Here is a 26894-nt window from a genome sequence, read left to right on the forward strand (position 1 = left end):
ACTAATCTGTTTAGTAACTTGAATTGTTTCAAGATTGGTCATGAGATACTTCCCATTCAGAAATGTTAAAAAGCAAACCATGTATTATCTTAGACTAAGGTGATATGGTATTTCATATAATCAAATATTCTTTTACAGTATTCTTTTTAATGGCTACCTATTATTTTATTGTTTGGATGTATACAAGCCTCTTCTTATTGAACAATTAGTTTGTTTCCAGCATTTGAGGTTTGTAATAAATATCTGGTACCAAAAAGGAGTTCACACATTTAACATTTATTCCAGGAAATATCTTAATGGGAACTAAGAAAATATCCTGGATTAACATGCAAATGAAAATGCCTTGTATTTTTTTGTATGTCCATTTCTCTTTTTTTCACCCTTATTTTAACTTGCTAGTATGTTCTTTGTTTGAATAAATTGACTAGATAGTCCATTAAGTCATTATCAGTCATTACCACCTTATCTGTGCACCTTTTTGTTAGATTTCTTTTAATTCACTAGGAAGAACAGAGGACGATGGGCTCGGCCAAGGTGAAGGTGAGAGAGGAGAGATTAAAAGGAAAGGCATAGGAAGTGTCAGTAAAAGTCAGCCCTGCCCACTCAAAGGATCAGCTAAGAATCATTAGAATGAATTTGTTGAATAGGCAGGTGGTGACAGGTGCTAGCACGAATGATGGAAGAGGGTCAAAAGCAAACTTTGCCTACTTCTTAATATACCCTTAGGGATTCAGCTGACCGGCATGCATAATCTAACACACGTTCCACTACGTTTTCTCTGCTGTAAAATGCTGGTGCAAGTAGTGAATACAAGGCTGATGTCAGGGCATTAGGGAAGAGCTGTGGAAAAATGGAGGGAGTGTGTAAGCATCTGAAGCACCTTCTCTGTGTTTTTATTCATCACTATGTGAGGAAGGCAACATCCTGGGATTATGTACTGGGACACACCTCACCAGGGACAGCTGTGGAACTTCTGCTGAGTAAAAGTTGTCTAATCTATATATCTCTCCCTCTGCCTGTTATTGAAGGCTTTTCTTTAAATCTTTAATAAGTGAAGTCTGGGTTTATTCTTAACCATGTTGTTGCTTTACCAAATGTTAGGATGCATTTTTATCAATCACCATATTGCTCCATTCTTTCTGATATATTCTCAGTGGTCTCCTCTTTCCTACCCTCTTTCTTCCACACTTAGACTCACATCAGTTACAAACAGATCCCAAAGAATCCCACACAGAGGTGAAATGACAAAATCCCTTTAGGAAAAGCATGAAAAGAGCTAAGGGGTTATTCCATTGCCCTGCAGATACATCCGTTTCCTCTTTCTAGACAGAATCCCAGGGTGTGTGAGTGTGTGTGTGTGTGTGTGTGTGTGTGTGTGTGTTTGTATGGGGCATGTACCCACTGGTCTTAGAGCTGAGCTTCAGGGCCCTGTAGTGTGCTCAACCAGAATTGCCCTGGATCCTGAAGGAAGAAAGGAGCCCATTGTCTCTTGCTAAAATCCTAAAATAGAACTGCCCTTTTAAATGCTGCATGACATTGTAAATGCTCAATTCTATTTTCTGACTTACTAGAACCCACTGGGTAGCTCATCCACAATGTTGCTCTCTAGGTTTCTCTGAATCTATTTCAGCGTTATTTCTCTCTGTATCCCAAGTGACATTTTTTCAAGATTGAATCGCATTTCATTTTTTCGTTTGATTTAAATTAAATTTAGTACAGTGTGTCTCAGTTCTTAATACTGTCTGCAACGATTCCTAAATTAGAAAGCTCTTCTAAGTTCATTAGCAATGTGTTGCTTTCTTGCTTTTTTCAAATTTTTTCACTGTGTTAACATAAAAACTAATATTTGTACAGTCCTTTACAGTTTATAAAATACTTTCAAACCTGCCACCTTCTGAGAGTGGGTATTATTCAGAACCCTTTTTTTACCAAAGCAGAGACTGAGGCTTGATGATCCAACTGGTTTGTCAAAGTTTACACAGCTGCTAATGGAGTTGAAGTTGAAGCTGGTCTTTTGGCTCAAAACCCCATACCTTTTATAGCACACAGTGCTGCTTCTAGTACCGAATGTGTTTCCACATGAAATAATGGATAGCAGAAACAAGTGTTATTATTAATGAATAAGAATAAATCTCAGTGTCTAAAAAGATGTCTCACCTATAGGTTTCGGTCAAAAATATGTCTTTGTTTCTGTTAACCTAAAAGCAACATACAAAAGCCGGTAGCAAGTGCTTTTAAGGATATCAATAGCTAACATTTATTAAATATTTATAAGCACCATACTCTGTACTCAGTGCTTTCCAAATACTATCTCAATTAATCCTCAGAACAAACCTATATATGAAAGTACTAGGATCTTAGTCAACTCAGGCTGCTATAACAGAATACTTTGGACTGAATGGCTTACACGACAATTTCTTTCTCACAGTCTGGAGGCTGGAGGTCCAAGAGCAGAGTACCAGTATGACTGGGTTTTTGGTGATGGCTGTCTTCGTTCACAGACAGCTGCCTTCTCGGTATTCTCACATGGCAGAGAGGTCATTTCATTGGGGATCCACGCTAATGACCTCATCTAAACGTAATTAGCTTCCAAAGGCTCCACCTCCAAATACCAGCATACTGGGAATTAAGGGTTCAACATATGAATTTGGGGGGCGAGGGCAGCACAAACGTTCAATAGCAACTAGTATCATTCCCATTTTGTAGATGAGGAAACAGAGTTGTAAGTGTTTATATAAGTCACTTAAGCTTGTAAGTGCTGGCGTGAGGACATGAAGCCAGGAAAAACTGCTACAGTGAGATATTCTTGACCACTAAACCATAGGGAATAACATGTCTAGTTCTATAATCAATTAGGTTAGAATTTTAGATACACCAGTGACCAGCTGCATTCAACGGAAAATATTGAATCTCTCTCAAACTTAGTTTTTCCATCTATAAAATGATTAAATAAGTGAACAAAAATTGGCACTTAATTAGTAGTCAATAAATGTTAGCCAGTATTGTTCTACTTATGCTACACACAACTTCCCTTATTTATTTCTCAAATATATGTTGAACACCTCCTATGTGTGACTCTATATTTCTCCGCACACTCGGTTTTTAGAAGCTTCATCTCTTCTGTACCCCCAAGATCAACAGCCTTCAAGGCTAACCAGGCACTTTGTGTCTTTCTTGCAATTGCCCGATTCTCTGACTATGCAGTCAGGATTACTCTCTTTTAGTCTGTTATTGAATTTCTTTCAAATGAGTTTGTAACTCCAGCATCTTTTGTTTTGCAACATTACTGTCACTCTATCTCCTCCTTTAAAATGCCAAAATTCATTTGTCTAGTTTCTAGGGCTGTTTGAGGACACCCTCTCTTGTGCATGAAGGAAATCAGTCTGTTTTACTACAAACATCTCTGATTTACACAACATGATTTAAAATAAAGGCTTTCATCTTGAGGACCCCTCTTTTTTTATTCTTTTCTGTTTCATTTTTGTTCTCTGCTTATAGATTGGATCATGGCCTGATGCCTCAGGATGAAAACATTGGTGCTTGATGATTCTTTAAAAGTGAGTTGATTTGTTTCCAGGCCCCTTCGCCCTGACTGTTAAGTGTCTTTTCCCAAAATTCTTTTTTCCCCTTCTTCGGCTCTTAGAACTTAGTTGATAAACTTTCGCTTTGCTTTTGACCTGGGATAATTTGGTGAAACACTTTTGTTAAGCTTTGCTGTACTCACTTGAATGCCATTGTTTTACATTGCAACTTATAAAATACTTTTTTATATGAATATAGCCAAACAAAATCTCTAAGCTCAGTGGCAAACCTGATGCCACTGTGATAAAACAAATGCAAATGCCTTTAATTGGAATGGATGTTTTATGATCTGAATATTTCTGGAAACCCAGTCTACACAGTTAACATAGCCAAAAGTAGAATACATTATGAGGCATAAAATTGTCAATTGGACATGTGGATAAGCTTTATTGATATTGTAAAATATTATGGTAGAACTTTCTGTCAAATCTCCTCATTTGAGGGCTCCACATTAAGAAGGAAAACACTAAGAGTTGTGAGTAGTACTGACGTAATTAGAAGTTGAACCTGTTTGGATTCACAGCACTCACTCTAGACTATTACAGTTTTACACTTCCAGCAGATGGCCGAATTAAGTCCTGGTGAGCCTTTCTTCCCACAGCAGTGAAGCCAACATGCAGTTAGATCTACCAATGGCGAGGAATTAACTTTACCTGGAAATAAGCGAGTGGGATGGAAACTGCTGAATCTGATGGTGTGCCTGTAACTTCAGCCAAACAGCTGCTTCCGTTGTAAGTCCCTAGTGTTTCTGCATAGGACTAAAACAATGGTCAATGTGGTGGGAAACCCATAATTGAAGAAAGTAGGGGGAAAGAGAAAAGGGAGGAAAATGAAGCGGTTGAATTCACTGTTTGCTTTGTGGAAGCAAAACAACATGCTCTTTAATGGGAGGTATTGCTCTTATACATGCAGTACTGGTACTCTGTTGACATAACAGTAATTTATCATGGCCCTATGTTGAAGAAAATTAGATGAAACGAAAAGGAGGGAGCAAAGACTATTCTCTGGGAGATACATGAAAATTATTCTGTGGTAACACCCAACCCTTTTTCAATGTTTACTGTATTTGGGGGATGGTATAAGCTCTTTAGATATTAGGTTGGTGCAAAAGTAATTGTGGTTTTTGCAATTATTTTTAACCTTTAAATCACAATTGCTTTTGCACTAACCTAATGTGTTAGCTTTTTAAATCCTCATAACATCCCATGAGATAGATTCTGTTTCTCTCTTTTTTAATAGATTTTATTTTTTAGAGCAGTTTTAGTTTCACAGCAAAATTTAGCAGAAAGTACAGAGATTTCCCATATACCGTACCCCCACACATGTATAGCCTCCCCCATTATTGACATTCTCCACTAGCATGGCACATTTGTCACAATTGATGAACCTACATTGACACATCATTACCACCCCAAATCCATAGTTTACATTAGGGTTCACTCTTGATGTTGTGCATTCTATGGGTTTGGACCAATGTTTAATGGCATGTAGCCACCATTATTAGATACTATTTTTATTCCTATTTTACAGCTTAAGAGGCTAAGGCAAGGGGAAGTCTCACAGCTGGTAATTGGCAGAGCTGGACTGAAAGGGGTCTGCTGGATTTAGCCATAAAGATGTGACCCCTGTGAGGGCAGATTTAGGAGAGTTGTGGGGTGGGAGTGCGAGAGGAACACAATTTTCTTATTAGCAGGATCTCTGGAGGCATATGCACACGAGGTATCAGAGCACCTACACATTCACTTATGTGGATGACACCCTGCATGTTGCTCATCCAGGCATTTTGCTCCAGTGTGCTCTTAATCATTAGCAACCTACTTCTTGGTGCCTCATTTATTTAAGTAGTTCCTAACTTTCTAAACCCATTTTAATTGAATACGGTGTGATTGCCACAACAGTGCTATGAGACGTACTATCTCCATTTCACAGACTAGCAGGAGAGGCACAGAGAGATTTCAAATAATGTGCCAAGAGCACAGAGCTGGTTGCTGGTAAAGGCAATATGAGAACTCAGGACTAGTATTCTATTATTGAACTGAACATTCTTCAGAATCATTCATCTTTGGCTCACGTTTACACAAACAACTCTGATGGGGATGCTTTACTGTGTCTCTGATGTTCTTGAGAAGAGCTTTTGTGGTGATTGATAGCCTCCATGAGACCCTCTCATCTCCTCCCCTCCCCGAGTGTGCTAGGCACAGGCCATTGATATGGTGGTGTTATAGGACTAACTTCACTTGAGAGCACGGCATTTTGCCATTTCCTGGTTTAACCCAAGTAATATTACCCAGCTTTCAAGGCCAGGAAAGTAAGAAGCACGCAATGTGAGTTCAAGGTCATCGAGTGAGTCAGAATGGCTTAGAAGTTCTTTAGCAACATGTCATTCCCCCTTATGCACAGGCAGGAGATTTAACTCATTGATTTATTGACATCTGAGAGTCATATTTACAGGTCTATAAAAATTATCGTGTGCTGCAAAGATTCAGAAATGTGAGTCCAGGGTATGTTCTGCTGAGTAAACTCCCCAGTGATATTTTCTAGAGCCAATCAGTAAGAAAGTAACATGTTGGTCCAGTCATTATTCACCCAACCCAGGATATAAATAAAAAAAAAAGTAGCTGGTCTTTAATTTCATTTCCTACCAGTTTATAAGTTTGTTTGCTTATGGCTGCTGTTGTAACATCAAGTTAAAGCAATTTCCAGGCCATTACTGCTCTAAGGCAATATGAACTTTTCAGTTGTTGACATGACATTGCCTGGATGTATTGGAAACTTCAGAGATTACTCAGACATCAGCAAAAAATAAATTGTATGAGTGAGAGTCCCATGCATCATGTGAGTCCTTGGCCAGGAAATCAGCAGATGATCCATTTGCTTCTGAGTGCACTAGAAGTCGTGCAGGCAGTCCCAGAGCTGCAAAGGCCACACTTACAAAGTACTCACGTACAAATCTTTGAGAACTGAGAATGAATTATGCAAGTTTTTCTTTTAAAATTCCCTTCTTTTTAACAATCCAGTTCTTCAAATATCATTCCGGGACCTCTTTTCTATTAAATCAAGCAGATAATGTAAAGAGGAGACAGAGCAATGTACTGAAAGTCCATTGACTGACTTCTTTTTATCATGTTGTTTCTGAATCTTTAATTCTTCCAGTTCTTCTCTTTTGTATGTGTTTTTCCATCCATTTTTCTTTGCTTGACTTTCAACTATTTTTAAATACCTTAATGCCATTTGTGTGTCCTTTTCATTTTTTAATATGTTCAGTATTTTATTTCTCTTTTCTTTCTGCTTATGCTGCCATCATCTTACTCCTTCAAGTAACTGAGCTTACACATGGTTTTATATTTTTAAACACATTACTCCAACAATATTCCAACTGTCTCTGGGAAAAGGAATAAGTCTTAAATATAAATCATCCTGAGCCAAGTGATAGCATGTTCAAGCAAGGCATTAAACCCCCCCTTCAAATTTCCAAAATCACACTGAGAAATAGCTTAGGTCAGGTAGAGAGGATGTGGCAAAGGTGAAAAATGATAGTAGGAAGAGTCTCAGGTTTTATCAAATTTTGCTTTTGTTATTACTTTGGACTTGCCAATAAATTCTGGGAGCCATGCCTTTTTCATATATTTCCTTGATCTCTGCTAACTCCAGCATTTGGCAGATGAAATTCCAATAGACTGTCTAGAGACCTCTTGCCCCCAACAGCAGCTAAATATCGCAGTTGGCCAAACACAGAGCAAGAGCAACGAGGGTGTAAATTTCAATCTATTTCTACCTTGGTAATCTTAGCAGGAACTGCTTATATTTTATAATATGTAGAATAATATTTGAGAAATGTTTTTCTTGGCTCAAAAGCTCATGTCAAAATAAGGAAACACACCCATATATCAGTGAAGAACGAAAGAAAGTGTTGAAGACAAGAAGGGAAAGAAATGATGTATGATGGATCACTGAGCCTCTACTCTGTCCCATCTGCTTTAGATATATTAATTTAATTTTATAATTATCCTATGAAGTACTTACTACTGTACCTTTTAAAAAGATAAGGCATAGGATGGTTAAGCAACTTGCCAATGGTCACACAGTCAATGTAGAATTACATATGAATCCAGATGATGATGATGATGATGGTAAAGACAGTGAGGAACAGGAAAAGGAAGGAGAAGGAGGAGGAAGAAAAGAAGTAACATTCACTGAGCCAGACCCTGTGCTAAGCATTTTATATACATTATTTTATTTACAACAATTTTCTGAAGTGGATGTTGTGACTTCCATTTTATTTATGAGAGACCTTTTATTTATGAAAGGATAACAAAGGATAAAAAAATTTGTCCAAGTTACAGAGCTACTGGGTGGAAGCTCCAGGATTTGAACAATAGCCAACTAACTTCAGATCTTACACTGACAACTCCAAATCCACATGCTTTTCTCTATATAACTATGTCTCTTGAGACATTGGAAATGGAAATTCAACACCAAAAATATATTTTAGTGCCATGTTTAAGAAAAGTAAAAATTCTGTTTCAAGATATGAATAACATGTCAATGTAGCCCAAGTATTAGAAGGGTTATATCAAAAGATAATTCAGCATGCCTGGAAAGTGTTCGCTAACATTTTGTCATCACTGCAGTGCATGTAGGACTCCTTCAGAATGTATTGGGGAGTCAAGGTAGTATTGGTGAGAGAAAGAGAGAGCCATCTTAAAATTTCAGGGTCAGCATATCCAGTTAACTCTTATTATCACACATGCAGAATTAGCAGATCACTGTTGAGTTCGATTGATAAATTCAAACAATTGTATGAACTCAATTAGAATAAATTCCAGATATTAGGATTCCAAACTGAATAAAACCAATTAACTTATAAGTTCCTTTTACAGGATTAAATCATTTAAATGTCTTTCCGTTGATAAAATTATTCTTTTAAGCAATGCAGTTTAAAAAATGTTGTTCCAAAAATATTTTCCTTTTAACTCTTTTGATTTCCTTGTCTCTCACAATGTTAATTTTGAATAGGTAGAAAAGTATGGACTTACAGGAACTTCCATTAATTAAATATTTACTCTGTCCAGGCACTGTGCTAAGTACTTGCATTCTGTTATGTGAGATAGGTACTGTGTAATGTCTATTAAGTGGATGAGGAAACAATGGCTTAATAAGATTGATTAATTTTTCTGTGTCACATAACTAATAAACAAGGCTTCAAACCCAGGTCTTTCTGACTATAGAATCTGAGCTCTTAGTTAATATTCATTGAATTCATAGGTAGTTAAATCATCACATTCAAAAGGTGTGGATTAATAAACGATGTCAGCATGGAAGAGCCATGTATTATTCAGTTCTGGATCTTACAATTTAAAATAAAAAACAGATCAATTGGGGTGTGCTCAGGGCCCATAACCACTTCAGTTGAAGAGGGACCTTAGGAGCCAGCAATGTTTAGCCAAGAGAAGTCTCAATATGGTCCTACCTTCAGACATTTGGAGAGCTGCCTTGAAGTGAAATGAGCCTATGAACAGAGGGGTCTGGAAGAGACTATTTTCAAGGTTCTCTGACATTCTGGGTTTCTATGATATGTTCTTCACGAATCCAAGGGCTAACTATGTCTTAATCAGTGAAGGCAGCTATAACAAGATACTGTAGACTAGGTACCTTAACGAACAAACCTTTATTTCTCAAGTTTCTGGAGGCTGGAAAGTCCAAGATCAAGGTGCCAGCAGAACCAGTGTCTGCTAAGGATACTCTTCTTGGTTTGCTGTTGGTCATCTTCTCTTGTATCCTCACATGGCAGAGAGCAGGGAGGGGTCCTCTTTTCCTCTTATAAGGACACTAGTCCCATCGTGGGGGCTCCACTCTCATGACCTAGTTGCTTCCCAAAGGCCCCACATCTCCATACTATCTCATCAGGGTTTCAGCATATTACTTTGAGGGTGGAGGGAGACACAAACATTCAGTTCATAGAAGAGGAGAGCTGGTGGAAGCTGCATGTCAGTTTAGCTTGAAGAAGAATTCTCTACTAGAGCAATCTAGTGGTGGCAGTTGTGCCTCAGGCTCAACCCATCATTTCTATTTCTAGCATAGGTCAGAAAAACAGTTGGCAGGAATTTTGGAAAGGAAATTTAAATATAGGGTGATTGATTAAACTATATGCCTTTTCCAGACTGGAGAGTCCATGAATTGACACATAAAGGCTTAAAGGTTACAACCCCACCCCTCCAAAAATTGTGCTACAATTTCTGATCCTAAGATCCCATGCTTCTTCTACTCACCTCAAGAAGCCTACAGTAGAAAGGGAGGACTACAGAGAAGAACTTATAATGACAGTAGGCTTCATGAGTATAGGTCTTAGCTCTTGCACTTGAGTTCTAAAATAGCACAGACAGGATTGTAAGAAAATCCATGCAATTATTCACAATAGCCAAGACGTGAAATCCAAATGTTCTTCGACAGATGAATGGATAAACAAAACCTCTATACTGGAATATCTTTCAGCCTTAAAAAAGAATGAAACCTCGTCATATGCTACAACATGGATGAACACTAAAGACATTATGCTAAGTGAAATAAGCTAGTCACAAAAAGATAAATATTGCATGATACCAACTCATAGGTGGCATCTGAAGTAGTCAACTCTTAGAGAAAGAAATGTGAGTTCCAGAGTTTAGAGGGAGGAGGAAGGAAGAAGTATTCCAAAGGGTATAGAGTTTCAGTTTTCCAAGATGAAAAGTTCTAGAGATCTGTTGCACAATATGAATATACTTAACATTACCGAACTGTTCACTTAAAAATGGCTAAGATGGTAAATTTTATGTTACATGGTTTTTACCACAATAAAAAAAAAAAGAAAGAAAATCCATATAAGAAATAATGATATAACTCGTAAGAAAATATTTTGAAAATAAAAAAAACTCCAGTAGAGTTTTAGGGAACATAAACAATAACAAATTACAGAGGTGACATTCCTAATTGATAGGGAATCTTTCCTGGTTAAATGAAACTATATGCAGATGTGGGTTAATGAGTGAAAATTCAAAATAATTGATATGATTGAATTCATTTCTAAAATGCAGTAAAATTAGTCTTAATAATGAACTCAATGAGATTGATAAGACCCACTCAACAAATATTCTGAAGCTGAGGTCAATTTTATCTTTAGCCTTTCTCAAGTGATATTTTTCAAAGAAGTCACTACAGTGGTGTTCCTTTTATATGTTTTTTGTTTGTTTGTTTGTTTCATTCTCAAATACCCTTAATGTCTTCTATGTGGAACCCATACACGTGGATACACAAGCACATAAAAAAATAGTTTAGAATCCCTCTCCAGAAAGACAGGGTTACAATTCAGACCTCTGAGAAGAGAGGTTTCAAATAGCACCTTGAAGTTTCTTAGCCTTTCAGATAGCTAGAAGTTTCAGAGAAAAGTCAAACTCTCCCTTCTGATTGTCTTTTGTTGTTTGTTGTTTCCATTATAGGACCAACTCTTGTCTATATTTGAAACCAAGAAACAATTGCCTTTAAACTCCATATGTCCCTAATATCTTCCATTTTCTGACATTCACCATTTCTAGGTTTCCGTTGATAGCTCTTGTATTGAAATGTTTAACTATTAAGACAGTATTACAAGCAGTCATTTCTTTCTGGTTAGATGTGAAATGGTCTGTCTCTTGAAAGCGCAACCTACCCTAGTTTTCAGTTTTATGATGGTTAATTCCAGATCAGATTCCATTCCACCTGCCCTTCTTGCTCTAGGTTGGGTTGATTTCTTTTCAGCTGCCTAAACTATAACAATTGAGAGTATGCAATGAAAGATAAATTAGTTATGATTCTAAACTGCACCCTATCAAATGGGGATATTTTTAAATAAATTATTGTTCCTAACTTTTTTCTAAGCAAATATAATTGCTAAACTTCTAACTCACATATAGTTCTGGTGTAACACATAGGATAGCTTGATGTAGTGATAGAAAGTTTAAGTAATCTCGTAAGATAAAAGGTCAGAGAGCTGTCCATAAGAAGTATTTGCTTCCTTGGTCCAAAGCATGGGGGAAAGATGGTAAAGATAGGAATCAGGAAACATTTGTTCATTGGCCAAGGCTAAGGACTTTTGCTGAAAGCCTCTGTCAAAAGGATTGTGGTCCAAGTGGCTTTATTTGCTTTGTGTTCTCTTCAACCACCTATTTTCGAGGTATTTAGCATTTTTCTCCCTTCTTTCTGATTCTAGTCTACCTTATATTCTCCATAGTGCTTTCTCCACCTAACATATAATACATTTATGGGTTTATTGTCACCCTCCATATCTATATCTAGACTGTAAACTCTGGACTATAAGCTCTAGACTATCTGTATCTAGACTATAAGCTCCCTACCGTTCCAAAGATTAGCCCATAGTAGGAGATTCAATAAATAAATATTTGTGAAATGAAGGAATGAATGAATTGTGAGACAGCCTTTATAATTATAATCCACATTGCATTAAAAGTAATTCTATTGGGGATACTTATAGAGCAATGTGTTTGGCACTATACAGATTAGGGTAAATGGAACACATTTAATGGTTTCTCTGAGATGTCCAGTTTTCACCATAGTAAAGATGGATGGTACCTACAGTCTCTCTCATTTCATGCCGGAAACTGAAGCATATATTTTCATGCATAAGTACAGAATTTTCTGAGATCTTTGTCTTATTTCTTTCCATGAATGTTAGTATATGCATTTCTTGAACACTAGTGAAAACACTATATAATGAGAGGTCTTTGCCCCATCTTGCATTCTTGAATTGTATGCAAAATAATAGTCCACTTTCATGGACTTTTTAAAAATCAAAGTCAAATCTGGCAAATAAAACAGTAACTATTATAGAATGATAATAAATAACTTTATTATTTTTTTCTTTGCAAATGCGTTATGGGAGTAGTCCACATAGTAAATTGCAATAAAAAGGGTACAAAGTAGAAATATCTTTCCTGGGGTGGCCAGTTAGCTCAGTTGGTTAGAGCATGGTGCTAATAACACCAAGGTTGCTGGTTCAATCCCCACATGGGTCACTGTGAGCTGTGCCCTACTTACAAAAACAAGAGAAATATCTTTCCTGGCTACCCTTCTAAATGATAAAAAGGAACAGATAAGATGATCTCCATAAGGAAATACTCTGAAAAATAAAATAGTAACAATAAAAACAATGAAATATATAAATAAACATTTTGCTAAAAATGGTTCATATATATTTGATCATTTTTAGGTTTTGCCCAGTATCATAATCTCTGTTCAAAGCCAAAACCTGCCTTCAGACCCCATTATACAACCAATTATACTTTATTCCTTTGGTGGACACTGTGGTGGCCTCTCAACTTTTATTCCCACTGGCAAATATTCCAGTTTTGCTTCCAGTCTCTGAGAGGAGTTTCCCTTTTCCCTGGTTCTAGGAGTCATCGATTCAGGGGTGAAGGTAATGAGAATGGAGGATAAGATATGGAAAAGAAGCTTCCTTGCTCTGTGGCATCGCTTCTGGAATTACTCTTATTTATTTCTCTTTGTTATGGACAAGGACTTCTGTAGCCTCTGGAGTTGTTAGCAGCCAGTTTGTATCTATAGGGGTGATCGATCTGACACGCCCGAAGGTAGAGTGAACAAGCAAAAAGAAGGTGGGTGTTAGATAACATTATTAGGACCAAGTTTCTCTTGTGAATCAGTGTATCTCCTTCATTGTTAATATCAATGGAAATTGGATGTTTGGTTACTTGTCAACAGGCACTTCCTAACAAATGAAATTGCTTTCTTCAACAAACATTCACAAAGAATCTACGAAGTCTTCCGCTTTATCAACCAAATGTAATTAAGATCTCTTTCATGCCCTCAAAGAAGTTACAGTCCAGTAGGAAAAAGAGAAAATAAATACCGAGAAAGGGTGATCATGAGGTGAGAGTGATCCATCACACATGCAAGCGGTAAGGGGTAAAGAGAATTTTTAAAATAACGAAATTGACTAAAAGTCTTCTTTTTATTATCACTGTGCACTGTCAATTCTACAATAAATAATGTCAGTGCAGTGAGAAATTCTCCTTGCACCCAGGAGGACTACCCCCACTTCCTTCAGCCCCCAGACCTTGTGTGCCATTGTCAAATGACTACCTGGGAGTCACACTAAGTTATCTCTACAGCATGAAGCTCACATTGACAGAAATAAGCCTCCCAAAGAATGCTGCTCTTTGATCACCTGGGAAGCCAAATCTTGATTGCAGTAATGGAGCAGATCTATCTAACTATCCCAATGTTGGCAAAAGAGAATCGATTCAGTACTGTATGAAGGCAACTTAGGAACTAATTGAGACTATATGAAGCTACATAATGGGATAAGGAAAATTATATGCCACACAATATTGATGCTATAAAGCAGAGAGCTTTTAATTTGTCCTTATTAAGGAATTGATGGCATTTCCCAGCCAGGTATGGCTAAGAGAACAGACTCGAATGCCTCCGAGGAACGCTAGGAGTTCCTGTTTAAGTAGTTTTAACCATTGATGCTGTCGTATGCATCTCCCATTCTGGCTGCAATCTAGTCCTGGCCAGGAGGTCATTTTACTCCATCAGTACTTTGTACTCTCACTTTCTCATGAATGTTTGCTTCATGATTGCTTTAAGTGTAGTCTTTATCCATTATAGTATGAAAGACTGTTGCTTCACCATTACAACTTGGCTATTTCCTACCCGAATGCAGATTACCCTGCAGTGTAGGTACAAGTGCCATGGAGTGAGGGAACTGATGCTAGTGAAGTCAGTCCTCACTAGGGAGACGAGGAAGAGCTGGGGCCTGACAGATAAAAAACACATTTATATAAGCAGAGGGAGAAAACTGAGGAAATGGTTTAAGAAAAGATACGAGAGCATAAAAATGTATTGTGTATTAAATACAGGAAAGTAAAGCAACAGGACTAAACTATGAGCCTGAGCATATGTGAGAGAAAGAAATCTAGTCTAACATTACATCATAGCAGGAAGAAGTTGCATCTAGAACATCATGCTAATTACTTAGAACCTTTTTTGGTAAATAATAAGGAGCCGTAAAAAAGTGTGAATGCAGAAATGATATAATTCTGTTTTTTCCATTTTGTATTATGTAATATTTAAATATTCAAAAATTTCAATATGTAAATTATGAATAATATGATTAATATCTATAAAACTATCACCAACTTAAAGAACTAAAATAATTCTGACACTATTGTATATGTATTTTACTTCTCTAACCTGCTTTTTACTTCTTGCTCAGAGTTACCTACTATAATGAATTTTGTTTTATCATTTCTTTGCTATTTAAAAAGAAAAAAGATTTAGCATGTATATATCCCTGAACAATATACTGCTTGGTTTTCCTTGGTTTTGAACTTCATAAAAATTGTATCATACTATATAAAGTCTTTATGACTTGATTTTTCTGTGAATATTACTTTTAAAGTTTATCAGTAGATAGTTTTCATTATAAAGTTCATCCATTTCCATCACAGTCTAATATTCTAATGTGAGTATGCCATATTTATTTATTCTGCTAATGAAAATTCCAGATGTTTTGTTATTGCAAGCAATGTCTTCTAGTGCACATGAGCAAGAGTTTCTCAGGTATATATACCTAGGAGAGGAATTGCTGGAAGTTACATTTATGAAGGTTCAATTTTGTAAAATAGTGCCATTTTTTTTCTATAGTGGTTAAAATAATTTAAACCCCAGCCAGCATGGAAATACATCAGCAGTAGCAGCATTTAGTGTAGTCACATGTTTGTCTTTCTGCCAAATAAGAAAATAACAAAATGTTTATCATTTAGTGTTGTCTTTCCCTGATTACTAATGAAATTGACAAAAACATATTTATGTGTGATTATATCTTTTTTAGGATGTCTGTTCTTATCTTTTGCCCATTTCTCCATTGAAATGTTTACATAGTTATAGAACTGTTTCAATTTTCTACATTTTAAATCAGCTATTGATATTTTCTGTTCATTTTGTCTAAATTTCCAGGTTATTGTCATAATTTCTCTGAATATCTTTTCATTATATTTTTAAATCTTAGATGTATCTATAGTTACGTTCTCATTTATACTCCAAATATCTTTAATTTGCACCTTCTTTCTTTTTGTCTTTATAAATCTGTCCATCAGGTTGTCTATTTTAACAGTTCTTTAAAAAAACAACTGACTTTGTTGACCATCTATTTTAATATTTCTTATTTTGCTTATTTTTTTAAAAACTCGTCTCTGTCATCTCTGTTATTCTGTTTTCTTGTGACTTACTCTGTTTTTCTAACTTCTTAATATGCTGGCTTTGCCACAAGCATATAACATAGCAAGCCTTCTTTGAGTACTGTTTCAGTATATTATTATAATTCATTTAAATCTTTTTAATTTCTATTTAAAATGTTTTGACTTGTGAGTTATTCAGCAGTGTGTGTTTAATTTCCAACTTCATGGAAATTTTTATTAATGCTTTGATTATTACTTTCTAATTTATTTGAATTGTCGGAGAAAATGGTTCAAATGTACTGATTTTCCGACATTTAGACATTAATGGTTTAGTATATGGATATTTTTTTAAAGCCTCATGTTTCTTGATAAGGATACAATCTCTAGTTCTATGCAGGGTTCAATAAATCAAGCTTGTTAATTGTATTGATCAAATATTTTATATATTCATTATTTTTATCTGCTTGATCTATTTATAATTTAAAGAATTATATTAGAGTTTTTCATGATGATGAAAGATTTTTCTTTGTAGTTTTAGAACTCTAGCACTAATTACAACTGTGGTTCTAGTTTTTTCTATTTGTACTGGGGGTGCCAAAAAATGTATACAAGTGGACACTTTGGTCAACGTTGCTCAAGCAGTACTTCGCCGTAATCAGAAGTGTCTGGATGGTGATGGTAACCACTTTGAGCATCTCTTGTAATTGCAGAAGTCAAACATAGCTTGTGTTGATCTTTTGTTATCGGTATAGATAGAGTATTACAGTTTTAATACAGTTTTCCTTTCTTAAAATGTATATACATTTTTTGGCACCCTGTGTGTGTGTGTGTGTGTGTGTGTGTGTGTGTGTGTGTGTGTGTATTTGTTATTTTATTAGGTGCATACAAGTTTACAATATTATTATAGCTATCTCGTGAATTTACCCTTTTTGCCATTATGTACTAACTCTTTCTATTTCCAAAGTTTTTTTTTTCCTGTAAGAATATTTTATATTCTCCACTTTTTTTTTTTTTTTGGTTAATATTTGCCTGGTATGCCTTTCCCATTCTTTTATTTTTTCAATTTTTCTGTTTTCACAGGCATGCCTCTTATACACACTAAATGGCTTGGGTTTGTTTTCATATTCATTCTAATAATCTCTCATTTCAAGTAGCAATTTAAGATCATTTACACTTGTGATTACTAATATGCTTGGACTTATTTTTATCATCTTACTTTATACTTTTTCTGTGCCTCTATCTCTGAAACCCCTCTTTTTGCCCCTTTATGTTTTGGATTGACAGAGGCTATTTTTTTTTCTTATTCCATTTTTGCCATCTACTGGTTTGAAAGGTCTCTTATATATATATTATTTTCGTGGTTACCCTAGAAATTTTACCATGCATGGTAAGTAAAGTCAAATATTAATCAAAATATTACTTCTACCCTAAAACTATCTGAGGATCTTAGAACATTTAATGTTCATTATTGTTAGTCTCCTAACTTTCACATGACTGTTTATCTTTTATTTTATTCCCTAAATTAGAAGTTCTTTTGATTATTTATATAGACAGTATTTATTTAGATTCATCTGCTCATCAAACAGTTTATTCTCAACATTGTTTCTTGCATTTCAGACTGTCCTGTTGAGATCATTTTCCTTCTCCTAAGAAGAGTATAACTTCAGTATTTTCTTAGTGATTGCCTATTGTTACTTTGTTTTGTTTTTAACGAAAATGCCTCTATTTTATTCTCATTCTTAAAAGGTAGTTTATGTTGAAAATCATTTTTCCTCAGTACTTTGAAGATATTATTCTATTGTCTTGATGAGTTCTATTGTTATTATTAAGAATCTTGTAGTCAAGTTTTCATCCTGTATAACTGTTCTGTCATTTCCCTCTGGCTATGTTGGGAGCTTCTCTTTATCTTTGGTGTTCTGCAGTTTTGCTAGATATGTCTAGTTGTGTATTTCTAAAAATTTAATTTATTGTGTATGGTATGCTTCTATTATCTACAGATTAATGTTTTTCCTCAGATCTGAAAGTTTTTCAACCAAATATTGAATTTAAGTATCATATCTGCATTATCTCTGGCCTCTCTAACTGGGACTAGAGTTGCATATATATCAGTGTTCTCATATTATTCTCCATATCTCTTCTCTTTAATAATGTCCATCTCTTGTGTCTACATAATTATATCAGATCTAACTCTTTATCTGCATCTAATATCCAAAATCTCATAAATTGGTTGTAGATGGAAAAGGAGAACTAGAGTATAGAATGATTCAGGAATTTAGTAGAGTGATTTCAGAGGTAGAGGAGACAAATTAATTCCTTTCCTAGTTAACTTAATGACCATTATCATTGTTGTTCTGTTTGTTGTAGAATATCTATAAAACTTATGCTGTACAATTAAGTGGAGTTTGCACTTTAAAAGACGTTTTAAATCATGATTGTTGTTTGAAAAAGACAAATAAAATAAGATCTTTATTAAGTTTCAAAGTTCAGTCAAGAAACTTAAGAGTCAATGCAGTAACATGCATTTGAAGGCTCACTGCCTTGATTTATTTGATGTGGAATCATCTCCCAAACCCTCTTGAGTCCTTTACCTACATCTTTAAGAGAGCATGCATGACCTAACCAGAGGCCAGCACCATATTTTGTGACCGTGTGATTTATTGTTTTCCAAAAATATCAAAAAGTCATGAGTTCAACAAATGCAACTACATTCTCCTGCTTTTGAGCAAATTCATTTCTTACTGACTTTCTTCCAAAATTCGTGATTACAGAACAACTTTCCTAACGTCCTTAGCAGTGACAAACTGGTCATATACTTCAATTAATAATAATTTGGTAAATAGCCGTGAGGCACCTGTTTGTCAAAGTTAGTATTTCTTATTATAAACTTAAGATGCAGAGGTGCAATTATAAAATTTGTTTTTAAATTTTAGCACATTATGTTTAATAGCCCTTAAATGTGTTGTGTCTTTTAAGTCCCCTTCCCCACAGGCCATTTTATTCAAAAAGTTGGGTTAATAGATACAATTTGATCTCAGAAGTGGTACTAAAAATACATTCTGTATATCCAATAGTGCAATAACATTCAGATAAAAGAGATACTTCTTTCATTCTGTATGTTGACCGTCTTTCTCCCTCTCTTCCTGCTTCCCTTTCTTCCTTCTTCTCCTTCCACCAAATTCAGAAATTATCTGGAGTCAGACCGATGATATTTTTTTCTTTCATAATCAGTTCAGCATTTGCCATTGTCAGCATTTGGGGCTTATGTAGATAATAACGTCTTGATTATTCATGGTGATAAAGGGGGATGGCATTGAGGCAGTGGAAGTTCTCTGCACTGTTAGAGCCGGCAGCCAATATGAGGGTAGGAAGACTTTCTGACCCTTGATGCTATCCCTGAAGACTTAAATTCTACCATTAGCAATTTGATCCTTTGGGTTAAGGCACTGGCCCTTATTAAAATGCAAATCCCTCTGGGTCAGAAAATGCCTTAAGCTGCTCTCATTCATTAACATCATATGACTAATTTATATATTGGAATCTTTCCAACAGAACTAGGCACCGAGCAGATTTTGTAAGGAGCACTAGAGAGATTCAGTATGAAAGAGATTCAGGACTAGATGAGGTCACAGAACATCCAAAGAGCAGTAGGGGGCCATTGCAGGCAGGAGAGAAAGAACAATGAAATGTTGAAAAGGCTCAAGAGAAACGCATCTAATTCCCATTCTTACCCATCCTTACTCCTAGTTGTGAATTTTTTTTAAATGAAGAAAAAAAATGCCACATGAACATTCTATGAACCTAGAGCAGGGGATATAATTTCCTGCATAATTTCATCTGGGATCATATTAGGCAAGAATCTTGGAGAGTTGGAAGCATCAGTAGAAATTACTTTGTAGGTGATTAAAAGCATGAAGTGGACAGAGAGCTAGAGGTTATTTATTGTATTTACAGGATTTCAGAACTCATGTAATTCTGATGGTGACTATTAAAAACAGGCACAAAAACCGGTTAAAAGTCTCATATCAATCCAATAGTTATATATTATTTCTCCAAACTACAGTTGGATATATTTGTATATGCTTCCTTTGTCTTTTATATTTAGTAAGCATTTCTAGTGTCCTTACTTGTATAAGTTCATTGCTAGTGTTCTGGGGAATACAGTGACTAACAAAAGAACCATTCCCAAGTAGCTATCAAAGGGCTTCAGGAAGGAAATAAAGCAATAAATATAATGCAAGATAGACTACAATACAAAGAGCTTTCTGGAAAATACAGGTGAAGCACAATGTCATAAACCAGGAGTGTTAAATAATGCTCAACACTTTCGTTATCAATAACCAGTTCAGTCATTGCTATAAAGATTGGCAGTTGAGGGTGACAGTTACTTTCATGCATATCACCTAAGGCAAGCCATTAGTTATCCACTGAGTTAAGAATTAACCAGAAAATCCTCGGAATTCATCGGTGATGAAAAGAGTCTGCTCTCACCTTTGCTAGAAATGATCAAAGAGCCATCAGTCTTCAAGGAAGGAAACAAAACTTAAATTATCTTTTGAAGCTTTTCCTGAGATTATTCCTTCCAGGTCAAGATCCCTCCTTGTCATAGAGTAGCGTTGGGGGTTGGGAGATGCCAAAGTGCTACAGTGCTCAGACTTTGTGAGCTGAGGTGGTAGTCGGCACCAAGGCTAAGGAGAGTTTCAAAGTGGACAACTGTGTGGAAGTGCATGATCCAGAATTTCAGAAGGAGTAACTTAATGGACCACAAATTAGAAGTCCTGAAGAGGTACTGAAGTTAGAAGAGGTACTGAAGTCAGGGTATGAAGCCAGAATTCTATAAGTTAGTTGTACTGGATGCCATGATAAATGTTCCTGTTTGGAACTTACTTTAATGGGGTGTATGGGAGAAAGGTCTGCGGTCAAACTTATTAAGCCAGAGACTGAGTGGATAGTGCCAGTTATTGCCAAAGCCAGTCTTTCTCGGACAGGTCAGCATCTCTATCTTTGTCTTCTCACACTGCTTAATATTAAGTGAGCAAAATCGTTCTTGCAGTCATGTATGCGTATGCATTTACTAAGCAACTATTGTGTTCTGGAGTCCATGCTGAGTGTGCAAGGAGAGTCAAGTAGAAACAGTTGGTGCTTCAGAACCTAGAGTCCAAAGGGCGTGTATAAAACGCCTGCCAGTTATACACAACTAAATTGCATGTATTTCTGTGAGGTTGGCCAAGAGCTGGACTTAGAAGTCTAGCTTCAGCTTTTATATAGTCATGATTAGACCTCCCACAGAACTCACATGATTAATGATAAAATCATAGCTTACAACCTTTTCATAGGCTGATGTATTATAACAAGTTGTCCTTGAAGACATATGCCTTTAAAGGACTGATGAGCAGAAAATAAGTAGGCTGTTTGCAGGTAACATTGAGGGAACTTTTGAATTGTTGTATCTGTTCTCTTGTACCTACATGTCCCATCCCCCAGGCCATCTGTTCCTTTCACTCAAGGATCCGGAATCCCATGGGCAGGATTTTCACTTCTCAATATAGAACTGTGTACCTTACCTCATGGCCCAACTGACTTCCTGAGAATAAATCATTGTCCTTGTATTTCGTAAGAGACAACAAACACTGATTTTGTTGTTAGCATATGTGAGCGCATTCAACAGGCTATATATTTTAATCACCAATAAATGTGCTAAAATTTCAGACTTAGAAGGCCCTGAAAGATCAACTTTTAATCAGTTACTGATTGCAACTTGAGGGGCCCTGTGTCCACATTCAAAGCAGTGTGACTTATCCTGTGGTAAGTAACTCCTCTTCATTTGAAGTTTTGAAGTTGTTTTAAATATCTTAAACCAAGTTTCGTCAAAACAGTGTCAGGACTGTGAGATTGTATGCTAGTTTTACAGCTAAAAGGGTTCTTTAGCAATGTGTTGAAAGGCAATGTGAGTTCACTCTGAATCTTTGATTATGTTTAATAATTTCACTGTCAGACAATGAGTCTTGATCTTTCTCTTCTGCTTGGTAGTTTGTGTTTACACCTCCTTGCCTTTGATAAAAGCAATGTAACGGGCTCTGCCCATTGACAATGATGACTACTTTATTTTAATTAGAGCAGAGGGAAAAAATATAAAACTTGGCACAATAGGATATAAAACCCCTTCGTCAACCATTTTAAATTTTAGTAGTTATATATGTACTTTTATAAAATGACTGCTTTGTGCAACTAAATGTCAGCATATTCTGTCATTTGATTTACACAGGAGATTTTGCCTTCTTTCTATCAGGTTCAATTTAGCAAATAAGATTAAGAACTTTTTTTTATCTTGTCTACTTGCAGGCGTTGGTGATGTAACCATTTATAAGCATGCCTTTGTATAATATTTTATTTAATGGGAAAAAAATCAATGCTCATTCTCTCTTCAATACAGTGGGACTCACTTTGTCTAGCCACACGAGGGTGTTGTCACTGTACATGAAATGGAAAGAGAGCACCCACTAAGTAGTAAGTAGTATTTCTGAATCCCTATTAGACTACAATAATTGTTAATAATTTGTCTCAAGTTTGCCTTTCTGGAGGCTGCATTTTTAAAAATAGTTTATTTCAATTACAATTGACATATAATATTATATTAGTTCCAGGTGTACAACATAGTGATTAGACATTTAGACAACTTATGAAGTGGTCACCCCAATAAGACTACTACCTATCTAGAACCATACATAGTTATTACAATATTATTGACTATATTCCCTATACTGCAGTTTACATCTTTGTGACCATTTTTATAACTACCAATATTTACTTCCCGATCCCTTCACTTTTTCATCCATCCCCAATCTCCCTCTCATATGGTGACCATCAATTTGTTCCCTGTATCTATGAGTCTGTTTCTGTTTTATTTCTTTACTTTATTTTATAGATTCCACATATAAGTGAAATATGGTATTTGTATGTCAGTGTCTAATTTATTTCACTTAGCATAATACCCTTTAGGTCCATACATGTTTTCCCAAATGGCAAGCTTTTATTATTTTTTTATGCCTGAGTATTATTCCATTGTCTATAAGTACGTCTTATTTATCCAATCATCTATTGATGGACATTTAGGCTGCTTCCATATCTTTATTGCAAAGAGGGCTGCAATGAACATAAGGGTACATATGTCTTTTCAAATTAGTGTGATAGATTTCTCTGGATAAATACCCAGAAGTAAAATTGCTGGGTCATACATTAGTTCTATTTTTAATATTTTGAGGAACCTCCATACTGTTTTCGATAGTGGCTGCACCAATTTATGATCCCACCAACAGTATGAGGGTTCCCTTTTCTCCACATCCTCGCCATCGCTGTTTGTTGATTTATTGATGATAGCCATTCTGACAGGTGTGAGGTGTTATCTCATTGTGGACTTGATTTGCATTTCCCTGATGATTAGTGATGTTGAGCATCTTTTCATATACATATTGGCCATGTGTATGTCCTCTTTAAAGAAATATTTATTCAGGTTCTCTGTCCAATTTTAATGAGATTGTTTTTGATGTTGAGCTGTATGAGTTCCTTATATATTTTAGATATTAACCCCTTGTGGGATGTATCATTGATGACTATCTTCTTCTGATGAATAGATTGTCTTTTTGTTTTATTGATAGTTTCCTTCTTTTGCAAAAAAAAAATAGTTTGATGTAATCCCATTTGTTTATTTTTTCTTTTGTTTCATTTGCACAAGGAGATATATCCAAAAAAAATAATGCTAAAAATAGTGTCAAAGAGTTTACTGCCTATGTTTTCTTCTAGGAGTTTTGTGGTTTCAGATCTCACATTATGTCTTTAATCCATTTTGAGTTTATTCCTATATATGGTATAAGAAAGTGGACTAGTTTCATTTTTTTTATATATCTGTGCAGTTTTCTGATCACTATTTATGAAGAGACTGCCTTTACCCCATTATATATATTTGCCTCCTTTGTCAAAGATTAATTGACCAGATAAGTAAGAATTTATTTCTGGGCTCTCTATTCTGTCCCATTGATCTTTGTGTCTGTTTTTATGCCAGTATTATGCTGTTTTAATTACTATAGCCTTGTAGTATTTTGAAATCAAGTAGCACAATACCTCCCACTTTGTTTTTCTTTCTCAAGATTGCTGTGGTTATTCTGGGTCTTTTGTCATTCCATACAAAAATTTAATATTACTTGTTCTATTTCTGTGAAAAATGCCATTGGTATTTTCATTGGAATTGCAATGCATCCATAGATTGCTTGCGCAGTAAGGACATTTTAATATGTTAATTCTTCCATGAGCATGGTATATACTTCCATTTAATTGTATCTTCAATTTCTTTGTTCCCACATTGTTGAGAGTTTTTAATCATAAATGGATGCCGGATTTTGTCAAATGCTTTTTCTGCATCTAATGATATGATCATATGATTTTTATCCTTTATTTTGTTTATGTGGTGTATCACATTAATTGATTTGTGGATATTGAACCAACCTTGAACCTGGGAATAAATCCCACTTGATCCTGGTGTATGATCTTTTTAATGTATTGCTGAATTTGGTTTGCTAATATTTTATTGAGGATTTTTACATCTGTGTTCATCAGGGATATTGGTTTATAATCTTCTTTTTTATAGTGTATGTCTGTTTTTGGTATCAGGGTAATGCTCACCTCATAAAATGAATTTGGCAGGCTTCCCCACTCTTCAGAATTTTGGAATAGTTTGAGAAGGGTAAGCATTAATTCTTCTTTGAATGTTTAGTAAAATTAACTTGTGAAGCCATTGGTCCAGGACTTTTGTTTGTTGGGAGATTTTTTTTTTTTTTTTATTACTGATTCAATTTCATTTCTAGTAATTGGTCTGTTCAAATTTTGTGTTTCACCCTGATTAGGCCTAGAAAGATTGTATCTTTCTAGGAATTTATCCATTCTGTCCAGTGTTGTTATACAATTTTTCATCGTATTTTGTTATAATGCTTTGCATTTCTGTGGTGTTGGTTGTCATTTGTCCACTTTCTTATCTGATTTTATTTATTTTGGCCCTATTTCTTGTTTTCTTGGTGAGTCTGGCTAAAGGTTTATTGATTTTATTTATCTTTTCAAAGAACCAGATCTTTTCAAAGATTTTGGTTTCATTGATCTTTTGTATTGTTTTTAGACTCTGTTTCAATTATTTCTAATCTGATCTTTATTATTTCCTTCCGTCTAAACACTTTAAGCTTTGTTTGCTTTTTTTTTCTAGTTCCTTTAGTTGTAAGTTTAGGTTGTTTATTTGAGATTGTTTCTGTTGCTTGAGGTAGACCTATATTGTCATGAGTTTCTCTCTTAGAGCTGCTTTCATTGAGTCCCATAGATTTCAGGTTGTGGTGTTTTCATTTTTGTTTGTCTCAAGGTACCTATTGATTTCTCCTTGAACTCGTTAACGCTTATTTAGTAGTATGGTATGCAGTAGTGTGTTATGTGGAGACATGTTTGTGTGGTTTTCAGTTTTTTTGAATAGATTACTAGGGTCATACCATTGTGATTGGGAAGGATGCTTGATAAGATTTCAATCTTTTTAAATTTATTGAGACATGTTATGTGGCCTAACTTATGATCTATTCTAGAGAATGTTCCATGTGTACTTGAAAAAAATGTGTATTCTGCTGCCTTTGTGTAAAATGTCCCAAAAATGTCAATTAATTGAATCCATTTGGTCTAACATGTCATTTAAGAACACTGTTTCCTTGTTGATTTTCTGTCTGGATGATCTATCTATTAATGTCAATAGGCTACTAAAGTCCCATACTATTACTATATTACTGCCAATCTCATCCTTTATGTTTGTCAGTATTTGCTTCATATATATATTTAGATGCTACCACTTGGGTGCACAAATGTTTACAAAACTTATATCCTCTTGTTAGATTGTTCCCCTTAGCATTATGAAATGTCCTTCCTTATCTCTTATTATAGGCTTTGTTTTAAAGTCCATTTTGTCTGACATAAGTATTGCTACACCAGCTTTTTTCTTTCTTTCTTTCTTTCTGTTTGTATGAAATATCTTTTTCCATCTCTTTACTTTCATTCTGTGTGTCTTTTGACCTGAAGTGGGTCTCTTGTAGGCAGCATATTTATTTACTTGTTTTTTTTTTGTTTTGTTTTTTTTTCCATTAAGTCACCCTATGTGTTTGGAGCATTTAGTCCATTTACATTTAAAGTTATTATTGCTAGGTACATAGTCATCACCATTTGTTTTCTGATTGTTTTTGTAGTTTTCCATTCCTTTCTTATTCCTTTTCTCTCTTCTTTTGTGTGTTGATGAATTTCTATAGTGTTATTTGGATTCCTTTCTCTTTATTTGTTGTATATCTCTTGTAGATTTTTGTATTGTGGTTATTCTGTGCTTTCTATATACCAAATCATGTTTATAACAGTCTGTTTTAAGTTGATGGTCACTTAAATTTGAACACATTCTAAAATCACTACAATTTTTACTCAACCCCTTCATGTTTTTGTCATTATTTTGTTTTACTTCTTTGTGTGTGTGTTTCTGTTTATCGCTTAATATGTTGTAGTAATCACACATGGTCTTCCTACTTTTGCCTTCTAACCTTTTACTAGCTTTATAGTTGTTTGACCCACTGCTTTTATTAAGTGTTGCCCTTTTTCAGTGAGAATTTGTTTCTTTCTTATATTTTCGTATTCACAGTTTTGATCTTTTCTTCTTAAAGAATTCCCTTTACCATTTCTTTTACTACGTGTTTAGTGATGATGAACTCCTTTTGCTTTTTCTTGTCTGGAAAGGTCTGTATCTATCCTTAAAGTCTAAATGATAGCTCTACTGAGTAGAATAAACTTGGTTGTAGGTCCTTGCTTTTCATCACTTTGAATATTTTGTGCCACTCTATTGTGGCCTACGAAGTTTTGTTGAGAAATCAGCTGACAGTTTTATGGGCACTCCCTTGTAGGTAACTAACAGCTTTCTCTTCCTGCTTTCAATATTATCTCTTTGACTATAACCTTTATCATTTAAACTAAGGTCTGTCTTGGTGAGGGCCTATCTGGATTCATTTTGTTTGAGACTCTGCACTTCCTGGG

At 35.3% G+C, this 26894-nt stretch overlaps 1 protein-coding gene across 5 annotated transcripts in view; it reads left to right on the top strand.

Annotated features, from left to right (window-relative positions):
* Nucleotides 1–26894, top strand: part of B3GALT1 (beta-1,3-galactosyltransferase 1) — a 531946-nt gene that overhangs the window by 392930 nt on the left and 112122 nt on the right. The window contains exons 1-2 of one of the 5 annotated variants that reach the window (XM_081052856.1): nt 21410–21614; nt 22243–22316. The exons of 3 other annotated variants lie outside the window; for them this stretch is intronic. The gene's annotated coding sequence lies outside the window, so the exon portion shown is untranslated. Of the gene's footprint in view, nt 1–3498; nt 3558–21409; nt 21615–22242; nt 22317–26894 lie in introns of those variants that run through there. One more of the 5 variants, XM_081052855.1, reaches the window with a different exon arrangement.

The sequence above is a fragment of the Rhinolophus hipposideros genome (assembly GCF_964194185.1).
Source record: "Rhinolophus hipposideros genome assembly, chromosome: 6".
NCBI classification, from domain to species: Eukaryota; Metazoa; Chordata; class Mammalia; order Chiroptera; family Rhinolophidae; genus Rhinolophus; species Rhinolophus hipposideros.